Source organism: Mustela putorius, unplaced genomic scaffold, assembly GCF_011764305.1.
Source record: "Mustela putorius furo isolate JIRA1106 unplaced genomic scaffold, ASM1176430v1.1 tig00003859_pilon_pilon_pilon, whole genome shotgun sequence".
NCBI lineage: Eukaryota > Metazoa > Chordata > Mammalia > Carnivora > Mustelidae > Mustela > Mustela putorius.
Window position 1 is genome coordinate 32,653,255 of NW_025422011.1, and position 12,544 is coordinate 32,665,798.

Genomic DNA, 12,544 nt, shown 5'->3' on the forward strand with positions numbered 1-12,544 from the left:
AATAAGCTTATCTGAACCAACACAATTATAGAATTATAGTTCATAATAAGCAATCTTTAGGGAAAAAAAACATGAAAATTCCTGTCTGATTTATAAAATTTCAAGCTAATGGCAAATTACCAGAAAACTCTTCCTAACAATGAAGCAGAATGACCAATTTCCTACCAGTATTATGCCCTGCCTTAAGAGCATTGTCTTAATAGAAGTCCTGCCCCTTACCACATAGAGTCATTTTCCCTTTCCTGACAATATCCTTTCATCCTGCTTATCACTGTTTCAATCTTGCTTGCTTTCTCTTAAATTATCTTTACTGTATTCAACCTCAGAAATCTCCAACTCAATGTTGATTCAGGCCTAAATGCAATACTAGACACTTTTACCAAATAAATCTTTTTTTTTTTTTTGAAGATTTTATTTATTTATTTGACAGAGAGAGAGCACGCGCTAGAGAGCACAATCGGGGAGCAGCAGAGGCAGAGGGAGAAGGAGACTCCCCGCTGAGCAGGGAGCCCAAAGCAGACTCCATCCCAGGATTCTGGTATTATGACCTAAGCCAAAGGCAGATGTTTAAAGGACTGAGCCACCCAGGCGCCCCTTACTAAGTTAATCTTTAAGTGCTGCTTATACCACATTATTCCCTCATCTAAAATTCAAAAAAAAGTCTACAGAAGTAAAAAACCAAATAAGTATCTCATCTGTATATTTAAGTCCACTCGACAAATCAGGCCCTTGTTAGCTTTTTAGCATTTCTTCCTACCCCTCTGTACCAACAATACAATTCCCACCAAACAAGTTTACTGGTTGAAAGCATCTAAACACCTCAAATATCTAACAATAGTAAAGTGGTTAAATAAAACATGGTGCATCAACACAGTGAAATAGTTTATAGCCATTATTAAGAATGCTGTCTGTATCTATGAGGAGTGATATGCAAAGATAACCCTAACACCTCTTTAAGAAAATAGGTTACAGAGGTGCCTAGGTGGCTCCGTCTGTTAAGCGTCTACCTTCAGCTCAGGTCATGATCCCAGGGTCCTATGATCAAGCCCCACATCGGGCTCCCTACTGGGCGGGAAGCCTGCTTCTCTCTTCCCCCACTCTCCCTGCCTCTGTTCCTGCTCTCGCGCTTGCTCTCTCTCTCTCTCTCTCTCTGTCAAGTAAACAAAAGAAACCTTAAAAAAAAAAAAAGAATAAAAAGAAAATAGGTTTAAAAAGTATATGAAATACAGTCCCATTTATATAAAAGGATGAGTATGTTTGTGTATATGCAACTGTGTGCATGCATGTGTATATGCATAAAGAGCAAGGAGAAGGAGGAAAAAGCGGTGGAAGAAACAGAAAAGATGTTAGAAAGATATTCACTGAAAAGTTAACTGCATCTGCCCTTGGTGGTGGAATTTTGGGTACTTTTAACTTTGCCTTTATACTTCAACGCATTGTTTGAATATTCTACATATTATCTTTATAATCAGAAAAAGTGAAGTTCTTATATTTATGGAAAACTTAAAAATTAAGTATGTCTGGAGGTTCCAGGGAACACCAATAAAATTACAAAAAATTACAAAAATATGAAGAGATCACTCTAGGAATATAGAATTGATGAAACTAACTCAGTTCAGTCATCACAAAGAACTAGGCTTTGCCATGCCTCTTAAAGAAGCCACATGATGGGCAACAAAGTCTCCCAATCTGGGACAACTTCCTTAGATTCCAGTCTCCCTCCTGCTGGATTACAGCATAAGCAAATGTTTTAAGATAAATCATGTATAAAAATATTTAACTCCAATAAGTGTATCTATCTCTCCCACTACTCTGTAAGCTCTGTAAAGGGAAGATCTATATTTTATCCAACTGTACAATACCAAAGCCTAATAAAGTACCTGATGTTCAACAAATGTGTGCTAAATGAGCCCTATTTAAGAATTTTCTTATGTCTCTCTCTCTTTAATTTAGTTTGCTTCTCCATCATTTTTATCTAGATCTAAGTCTTTGAATTTACTTCATTGTACTACCACTATATTCTACTGGAGAGCATTTTTGTTTAATTGGAATCTCTAATTCAGATCATTTTTAGAGTAAAAACCAATGCCCCCATTAGTTATTCATACCACCAGAACTAGCAGGCGTAATTCATTTGACCTGCAGTCTAGTAAAGCAATCCATTTCCTCAAAATTCAAGTTGAGATTTTTTTTTTTTCAAGTTGAGATTTTTGAGGAAGGGACTCAGTAAGAATTAAGCAACTGTGAGAGAGAACACTGTAACAGAAGAGAGAAAAATTAGGTCGTTCAATTTAGTACACTCTACTCCAAAAGAAAATCTGAAGACACAGTATACACCCAAAGTGATGATAAACATCACAAATCTGAGGTTTATCGTTGCTGTCCCCTCTTCTGATCACTGTCTCCTTATGGCCCCCATAATATGGCTCCCATCCTTATCAATCTCATGAAATTGCTTTTTCAAAAGGATTCTGTGGCAGACACGTTTAGGCTCCTCAGCCAATGACCGAGCAAGATGGTGATATCATTTGTTCCTAGTTTTGTCAGGTCCGTATCACAATTTGATAACCTCCTTTTCCCAATTCTGCTTCCTCTTTCTCTCTTTTTTCCCCCCATAGGTGTTTCTTCTCAGTAGCCCTTTTGCAATCCCAACTCTGTCTCACCATCTGCTTCCTGGAGAACCTATCATAGGACAGACACCTTCTGAACAAGTCATTCTCCCAAGTTGCTAGCACTTGGCAATCTGGATCACCCCCATCCTCTTAGACTTATGTTGGTTCTTCTCCTTAGGAAAATGAGGGGTGAGGGAGGTGAACCCATAAAGGCACCTCTACCAAAGCTCAATTTTCAACCCTGAGTTCTTTCTCCCTATTCTCTTCTTCAAAAGTGCTTTTATTCTGACAATGTTAAGTTACCTCTATTTTAATAACTCTCACATCTCCTTTTGGTCTTTCCCTCTGATTTACATCCCTACATCTAGAGATTTCTACACTAAATTTACCTCACATCCAAAAAAACCCAAAGAATTCATCACCTTTTTCCCCAAAAAACAGGCTTCCCACCCTGATGCTAACTTTGGTACTATCATTCCTTTCACAACAAATCATGGACTCTACTCTTCTTGTACCTCCTTAACTTAAAGATTGTCCTATTGCTAAATCTAATTCAGCACCCCCCAAGGCCAACTCCTCTCTCCACTGAATGAACTGCTCTATCAACTTATGGCTAACCAGAAAATGTAATGCTGGCGAAACAGGGGCTCCCCATCCTCAGCAGCAGGTTCCATTCTCCCTTCTGAGACTCCAACAAAGAGCTGCTGCAGAGCAAACACTCAACAGGATATGACTGTGGTAAACACACCAAGCTAACATAGTTAAATTAGAAGGCTAACCCTCAAAGACCTCATCAGATACTCTACATTTTACAAATGAGGAAGCTGAAGCCCAGCAAGAAGTGACTTCCCATGGCTACACAAGTATCAGAGCTAAGACAGTTCTCCTGACTCCCCAACAAAGTGCTCTTTCCTGAGACTTTTTCCTGTTTTTCCAGAGGATTTATTTTCTGTATCTTTCATCACAGATGTTCTTACAGACAAGTCTGACGCATCATCCCTTAAGGTCCACGACAAATGCCTCTTCCTCTAGAAGTATTCTCTGACCTAACTCCTCCAATCCTCCCCTTAAGCTAGGTAAGTTCCCCTCCTCTGTGCATCCAGCACTTTTTTTCTGGTGAAAGTTTAATTTAAAAATAGTTAGAAAATGAATGCTTGTCTTTAAACAAGAATGACATTTAATAAATGGACAAAAATGATAAAACTAATCTTAAAATTCACTATATTGGGGCACCTGGGTGGCTCAGCGGGTTAAAACCTCTGCCTTTGGTTCAGGTCATGATCCCAGGGTCCTGGGATGGAGCCCCACATTGGGCTCTCTGCTCAGCAGGGAGCCTGCTTCCCCCACTCTCTCTCTGCCTGCCTCTCTGCCTACTTATGATCTCTGTCTGCCAAATAAATAAAAATCTTTTTTAAAAAATCACTATATTGCACCCAACAATAAAATAATTCATTACAGGCAAGTGTTATGAATAGATTCCACAAGGCTTAGGTGAAATGTGTACTTTATCTCACTATATTTGAATTGACAGTTTGCTGGGTCTCCATCAATCCCAGGACTAAAGCTCTATAAGGGTAAGGAACAAACCTGTTTTGATTCCCACAGCCACCATCCCAGTCCAGCCCTCATCAACTGACTCATCAACTTTCACAGATGCTCCCCAATTGGTCTTCCCATCTCCAGGCTCTCACCTCTAATTACCACATCCACATCATCACAATAATCTCAAAACTCTACCTTTGTCATAAATACTAAAAAGTTTTCATAACTTCCCCTTTATAGGATCAGTTCTGAAGTACTGGCACTAATGTTGTCAGTCAACAAATATATGTTAACCATCTATTCTGTACAGGATCGAAAATGTAACCCCACATCCATCACCCTATGAGCTGAAAGAACTGATGGGGATGTGCTGCCTGGCAAGGTAATGCTCCATCCTCCCACAGCTACTTACGCAATGAAAATAGAATACCTTCCACACTGTTCAGCATGTGTCGGAGTCCGGCTGGTACACCGTGCTCACATACACACCACTCTCCATGCTTGATTACCAAACAAAGGTAATTATTCCTAAGGAAGCAAAAGGTATAGAAAGCAGAGAGGAATCCCAAGATGAAAAAATTAGTTTTTCCAATATTGCAGAAATCTCTCCCTAATCACAAGATCTCTTCATTTATAAAATTCAGCTACATGCAGATTTACTCCTAAACACCTTTCTACAGTTAATTAGTTGCTGAGAATTGCAGTTTCAAGGAATCACAGATTTTGAATTAAAAAAAAAAAGGAATCTGAAGGTACAATGAAAAGGAAATAAAGCAGAAAGCTGAGCAGAAAAATAGATTCATGAAATGAATCCCTGGGGAAGATAAAGGAAGCGGAGACAAAGGGCTACCTTAGACTTATGTAGTAGGACAAGAACAGGGGCACACATAAGACAAACTGGGGAGGCAAGCTGGAATACCTCGAGGTCCAACGTGCTAATTAGCCACTGAGGGGATTACATAATAAGCCTCTTGTCGGGAGGGAATGAGAACATAGCTACTCTGTGATGGCAAATGGAATAAGTGAGAAATGGTCATGCAAAGCCTCTTCTGTCTCTAGCTTCCAGGTACTATGTACCTCAGGATTATAGTGAGACCCAAAAGGAAGTATGAAATGGAGATCAAGGTTAAGAACTCTGAGTCATAAGATTAGAAATGCACGCTGGTTCTTAAGATGGAGGTGCGCACGCACACACACACAGCGCCTCACAGTTTACCTTCAATAAAGCAGAAGTTTACATGTTATTTCAAAAAAACCCCAAAACTTCCAACTCACCTCATTGAAAAGCTGTTAGCAAATAAGGAATGAGGAATGGAAATAACCCAGAATCCATTATTACCATTTTAAGATTTTTAAATGTCTCTTACATGTTCTTTATTTGGAGAACTGTCTTTACTATTTTGTTTTGGTGAAATATAAAAAATATTTACAAAGGCATATTCATGATTCCAATTCCTGAATCCCATTTTTTAATTAGAGTTTTTAGTTCTTCAACAGAAAGAACTTTTACCACAGAGGTTAACAGAAACTTAATACTAAATATTAAGGAAAAAGGGGCGCCTGGGTTGATCAGGCAGTTAAGCGTCTGCCATCAGCTAAGATCATGAACTCAGGGTCCTGGGATCAAGCCCCACACAGGGCTCCCTGCTCAGCAGAGAGCTTGCTTCTCCCTCTCCCTCTGCTGCTCCCCCTGCTTGTGCTCTCTTTCTGTCAAATAAATAAATAAAATATTAAAAAAATAAAGTTCAACACCTTAAAAAATTAGGGAAAAATATTATACATGCCAAGTTCACAAAAATTAGACATATTTTTACATTGTGTTTCACACAATAAAAGCCTTTTACAACTTGCTTCCTGTATACAGTTGTCCTGCTTATGCAGTGGACATATTCCAAGTGGAATCCTGAAATCCTATCGGATAGTACTGAACCCTAGATATATGTTTTTTTAGATACATATATACCTATGATCAAGTTTAATTTATAAATTAGGCACAGTAAAAAGATTAACAACAATAACAAATACTAAAATAGAATAATTATAGGATGCCTGGGTGGCTCAGTGGGTTAAGCCTCTGTCTTCGGCTCAGGTCATGATCTCAGGGTCCTGGGATCTAGCCCCACACCAGGCTCTCTGCTCAGCGGGGAGCCTGCTTCCCCCTCTCTCTCTGCCTTCCTCTCTGCTTACTTGTAATCTCTCTCTCTCTGTTAAATAAATAAATAAAATCCTTAAAAATATATATAGAATAATTATAACAACATACTGTAACAAAAGTTATGTGAATGTCATATCTCTCTCAAAATATTACCCTATACTTACCCTTCCTATAATTATAAGAGATGATAAAAGGCCTACGTGATGAGATAAGTGAATGATGGAGGCACTGTGACGTACTATTGTGCTATTAGAGAACTTCTGAAAAATGTCAGAATAGGGATCATCTGCTTCCAGACCACAGATGACTGCAAGTAAATGAAACTGTGAAATTCGAAAATGCAGGTAAGTAGGGACTACTGTATTTTCAACTGACACACTGCCCAGGCTCAATTACTTTTGTAACTAATAAGATTCAAAAATTTTAAGGCTAAATGCCTAAAAATATAATATAATGTTCTATTCATAAGATACAAAAACTGCAAAGCAAAGAATAAAAATATTTTGCTAAAAATGATCATTGAGAAATGAATAAAGATTCAAACTACCCATATTCCCAAAAAATTTTTTCCACTTAGATTCTGTTTTACTTCAAAAGGGCACAATTTGAAACAAAAAAAAAAACAACCCTGTGTTTCTAAAAACAACAGAATAAAAGTGTACAACCAAAAAGCTTATTTCAAGACATTTCCAGGACTGACATGTAATTCGCACTCCAACCATAATTGCAAAGTAAAGTTATAATAAAGGCTGCAAAAAATATCACTAGACTTGGCTCTATTTAAAAGGACAACACTTGGGGCGCCTGGGTGGCTCAGTCATTAGGCATCTGCCTTGGGCTCAGGTCATGATCCCAGAGTCCTGGGATTGAGCCCCACATCGGGCTCCCTGCTCAGTGGGAAGCCTGCTTCTCCTACTCCCACTCCCCCTGCTTGTGTTCCCTCTCTCACTGTCTCTGTCTCTGTCAGATTAAATAAATAAAATTTTTAAAAAATAATAACAATAAATAAAAAATAAAAGGACAACACTTACTAAAACAATAAGAGTATTAATCTTAAAGTACATTTTGATCTCTGGAAGGAACATAGTAAACTAGTAATAATGGTTACCTCCAGAGCAGGAAAATAGTGTAGGACAAGGATTGAAGAAAATTTACTTTTCACTTCTGTAGATGCCCTTTTGAACTTTATGAATTCTTTTTTTTTTTTTAAATTTATTTGAGCAAGAGAGAGAGCAAGAGAACATAAGTGGGGGTGAGGAGCAGAGGGAGATGGAGAGCAGACTCCCCACAGAGCACGGGGCCGGACATAGGGCTTGAGCCCAGGACCCTGGTATTATGACCTGAGCCAAAGGCAGACGCCCAACTGACTGAGCCATCCAGGCACACGGAACTTTATGAATCCTATACCATGTGTTTATATGAATTATTCGAAAGTTTCTCTTTGATATACAAGAGTTCACATAATAGTTTTCATTATCTTATCTTCTTGAATTACATGCATTTTTTTTCTTTTTTAAATTTTTATGTTATTTTAAGCCAGTATAATTAATACACAGTGCTATATTAGTTTCAGGTATATAATATAGTGATTCAAGAATACATTACTCTGGGGGCGCCTGGGTGGCTCAGTTGGTTAAGCGACTGCCTTCGGCTCAGGTCATGATCTTGGAGTTCAGGGATCGAGTCCCGCATCGGGCTCCCAGCTCCATGGGGAGTCTGCTTCTCCCTCTGACCTCTTTCCCTCTCATGCTCTCTCTCAATCTCTCTCAAATAAATAAAAAAAAAATAAAAAAAAAAAAAAATACATTACTCTGGGGCACCTGGGTGGCTCAGTCAGTTAGGCATCTGCCTTTGGGTCAGGTCATGATTCCAGAGACCGGAGGCTGAGCTCTACTTGGGCTCCCTGCTCATTGGGGAAGTCTGCCTCTCTGCCTCCCTCTGTCCCTCATGCCCGCCCCCATTCATTTTCTCTCTCTCAAATAAATAAATTCTTAAAAAAGAAAAAAATAGGGACGCCTGGGTGGCTCAGTTGGTTGAGCAGCTGCCTTCGGCTCAGGTCATGATCCCAGTGTCCTGGGATAGAGTCCCACATCAGGCTCCTTGCTCCATGGGGAGCCTGCTTCTCCCTCTGACTCTGCCTGCCACTCTGTCTGCCTGTGCTCGCTCTCGCTCTCTCTCTCTGACTAAATAAATTTAAATAAATAAGTAAATAAATAAATAAATAAAAGAAAAAAGAAAAAAATACTCAGTGCCCATCACAATACATGTACTCCTAATCACCCTTCCTGCACCTATGGCCCTCTCCTTGAGTAACCACCAATTTGTTCTCTATATTTAAGTCTTTTTTCTTCTCTTTTTTAATCTGTTTTTTCTTAAATCTACATGCGTGAAATCATATGGTATCTGTCTTTCTTTGCCTAACTTACTTCACTTAGCATCATGCCCTTTAGATCCATCCATGTTGTTGCAAATGATATTTTTCACTCTTTTTCATGGCTGAGTAATATTCCATTGTATGCATATGCCACATCTTCTTTATCCATTCATCTATCCACGGACACTCGGGTTGCTTCTATATCTTATTATAAATAATGCTTCAATAAACAGAGGGGTGAATATATTTTTCAAATTAATGTTTTCATATTTCATAAATACCCAGTCATGGAGTTACTAGATCATACAGTAATTCTCTATTTTTTGAGAAACCTCCATAACCATCTTCCAGAGTGGCTGCACTAGTTTGCATTTCCACCAACAGTGAAGGAGGATTCCTTTTTTCCACATCTTTACCAACACTTGCTGTTTCTGGCGTTTTTTATTTTAGTCATTCTGACAGCTGTGAGGTGTTATCTCATTGTGGTTTTGATTTGCATTTCCCTAATGGTAAGTGATGCTGAGCATCTTTTCATGTGTCTGTTGGCTATCTGGATGTCCTCTTTGCAGAAATGTCTGTTCACAGATGCCTAGGTGGCTCAGTAGGTTAAGCATGTGCCTTCGCCTCAGGTCATGATCTCAGATTCCTGGGACCAAGCCCACTTTGGGCTCTCTGCTCAGCAGGGAGTCTGCTTCTCCCTATACCCCTCCCTCCTGCTCATGATCTCTCTCTCTAATCAATAAATAAAGTCTTTACTTTTAACTAATTTTTAAAAGATTTTATTTTATTTATTTGTCAGAGAGAGAGAGTGAGCAAGCACACAAGCAGGGGGAGCAGCAGTCAGAGAGAGAAGCAGACTCCCCACTGAGCAAGAAGCCCCATGTAGAACTTGATCCCAGGACCCTGGGATCATGACCTGAGCCAAAGGCAGATGCTTAATAACCCAGCTGAGCCACTTAACCCAACTGAGCCACCCAGGCATCTGAGTAAAGAAAATCTTTAAAAAAAAAAAAAAAAAAAGGCTGGGGTGCCTGGGTGGCTCAATTGGTTAAGTGACTGCCTTTGGCTCAGGTCATGATTCTGGGCTCCTGGATCCAGTCCCACATTGGGCTCCTTACTCAGCAGGAAGCCTGCTTCTCCCTCTGCCTGCTGCTCCCTCTGCTTGTTTGCACTCTCGCTCTCTTGCTCTCCCTGACAAATAAATAAAATCTTTAAAAAAGAACCTTTTAAAAAAATTGCATTCAAAACAAGTCATAGTGTTATAGTTTGTTCTAAGGAAAGACTATAAATACAAGTTTAAAAGCAAGTAGAGAATGTGTTTCTGAAGATTTCCTTCCCCACTGTATCTACTTCAGCCATCAACAACTAAATCACTACACATTAGGAAAAGCTTAATTTAAAATAATAATTCAGGGGTACCTGGCTGGCTCAGTAATTTAAGTGTCTCCCTTCAGCTCAGATCCTGATCACAGAGTTCTGGGATGAAGAGCCCTTCATCTGGCTCCCTGCTCAACAGGGAACCTGATTCTCCCCCTCAGCCTGCCCCTCCCCCACAACTAGTGCTCCCTCTGGTTTGCTCTGTGTTTTCTCTCTCTCAAATAAAAATCTTTAAAATAATAAAATAATAATTCAGTTTAATGTCCCTCTGTATCCAGCCTGAAAAACAGAATAATACCAAATCAATATGACAATTAAAAAAAATAAGCTGCCTTCTAACAATCCCACCACAAATTACACTAATACAGCTGATGACTTCTATGGGAATACACAGTCTGAGTGTGGTGGGGAATGAAGACTTGTACATCTGCAGCTCAGGTGGGGAGCCAGAAACACAACTGGGGCCAAAGAGAAGGCTACTGCTGAGGATGTACAGATTCCAAGAAAGAAGCCTGAGAGATCACAGGGAATGCAGAAGGACGAGGGGAAAGAATGAAGGGTAAGAAAAGTGAGGCAGAGGTGGTTCCCCCTTTTTTGGAGGGTACAGAAAACAGGGGCTGGGGGGGAGGAGAAGGGTTCATTAATGAAGATCATGAAGATATTGACCTACATTGACCTCATGCCTAATTGTCTTAACAAAGAAGCATCACAGTGACTAAACAACCTCAACAACTTGCCTCTATAGTAGCTTATGCAAGTCCCAAGTGGTGTTCCAATTTTGTGTTCCATATTTTTATCTTACTGATAAATTTAATGAAAGTCTATGGCTGCAAAACAAAATAATATGTTGTTTATTCTTTGGATTTCAAGTTTCAAGTTTTTGAGGTAGTAATTTTTGTTTTCTCAAAAAGAGACAATTAATTAATAAAAATTATGTATAAAACAAGTTTTTGTACTAAACTGGAGACCCTGAAGGAAAATATTCACTAATTTTTTTAAAAAGATTTTATTTCTTTTAGAGAGAGTGTTCCTGCATGCAGGATGAAGCGGGGGCAGGGAGGGGGTTGGAGCACAGAGGGCGAGGGAGAAGTAGTCTCTCCACTGAGCAGGGAATCCAATGCAGGGCTGGATCCCAGGAGACCCCGAGATGATGACTTGAACTGAAGGCAGTCACTTAACCGACTAAGCCAGGTGGGTGCCCCAATATTTACTAATTATAGCAATGACTCAAACACATCTACCTAAATGAGTACTATACTACAAAGTAATCTCCTAAAAATAAAAAAATGAATTTACGCCCAAAACGATGCCAAAACTTCAAACTTTTCACAACTTCACTTTAGAGAAGAAATATGTAGTTTATAAGCTATAGCAGGGAAGAGACACTTTCATTACTTTACAATCTCCAAAATACATATATAGAGAGAACAATAATAATAATAACTCAACTCTCAAAGATAAGAGACCATGTCGTCCTTGAAGTCTCTTCTCCCTCAGTTCCAGTGTTGCTCCAAAGTGGTTCTTGCTCTCCTTTCTGGACCCTTCGCTTCTATTCTTCCTTTCATCACATACTCTAGCCATTCCCCAAGGCCATTAATTAATCTCGCCTCTCTTTTTTCCAAGTTTCAACTAATCAGATCCTGTACTGACAGCCCCACCCTTGCCAAGGATATCATCTCCAACAAGGACTTCAAAAACAAAACAAAGTAAACAAAACCCTATACATGTTAAAAGCTAACTTTCCTTTCTTTTCTAAACAGTTCCTTTTCATAGCTTTCCTGTTTCTGTTAAAAACCACTACAATCCATTGGTCATCCACAGTTGAAATTTGAAACTTTTCTGACTGTCCCTTTCATTTCTCACACCCAATCATGAGCCGGCTACAAGAGAGCAAAATTCCTTCACCCACCATCCCCCACTTGTCCATTCTCACCACCTCCAGCCCTATAACCTCTCATTAAGGCTACTACAATAGTTTATTAATTCCATATATGCCCAATCCACTCTAACCCAGGTCCATGGCCCATCACCTCTCAGAAACCTTGGAGGCTCTATGGCACCTACCCCACTAACCCAGTACTCAAAGTCTTCCATGCATTAACCACAATCTATTTCTATTGTTTTATCACCAGCAATAACTCTCTCTTAAATATTCTATATTTAAGAGAATATTCTATACTGCAATCAAAAAAAAATTAAAAGGAAGTCCCCATAAATGACTGATTAATTCCTGACTGCTGCAATAGTTCACAGGGATGCCCTGGAGCTAACAGCAGTCAACAAATATCCAATGAATATCCAAAGAATGAATGAATGAATGAATGAATGACTAGAATGGGCCTACCCCTCCCTCCTGCCGTTTGTTTGTTTCTATATAATCACATCCCCCTCTTTCGGAGTTTATTTCAAAGAAGCTTTTTTCATGAAATAATCTCACCAGTAAAAAGTAATCACCTCTTCCTTTAAAGTCTAATGGTGCCTTCT

The 12,544-nt window shown here is 39.3% G+C and overlaps 1 protein-coding gene across 2 annotated transcripts in view; it reads right to left on the minus strand.

The window, feature by feature from the left end:
- Positions 1 to 12,544, minus strand: part of SWAP70 (switching B cell complex subunit SWAP70) — a 67,553-nt gene that overhangs the window by 48,620 nt on the left and 6,389 nt on the right. The window contains exon 2 of one of the 2 annotated variants that reach the window (XM_004751961.3): positions 4,585 to 4,682. The exons of the other annotated variant lie outside the window; for it this stretch is intronic. The gene's annotated coding sequence lies outside the window, so the exon portion shown is untranslated. The remainder of the gene's footprint in view (positions 1 to 4,584; positions 4,683 to 12,544) is intronic. 2 annotated transcript variants of the gene reach the window in all.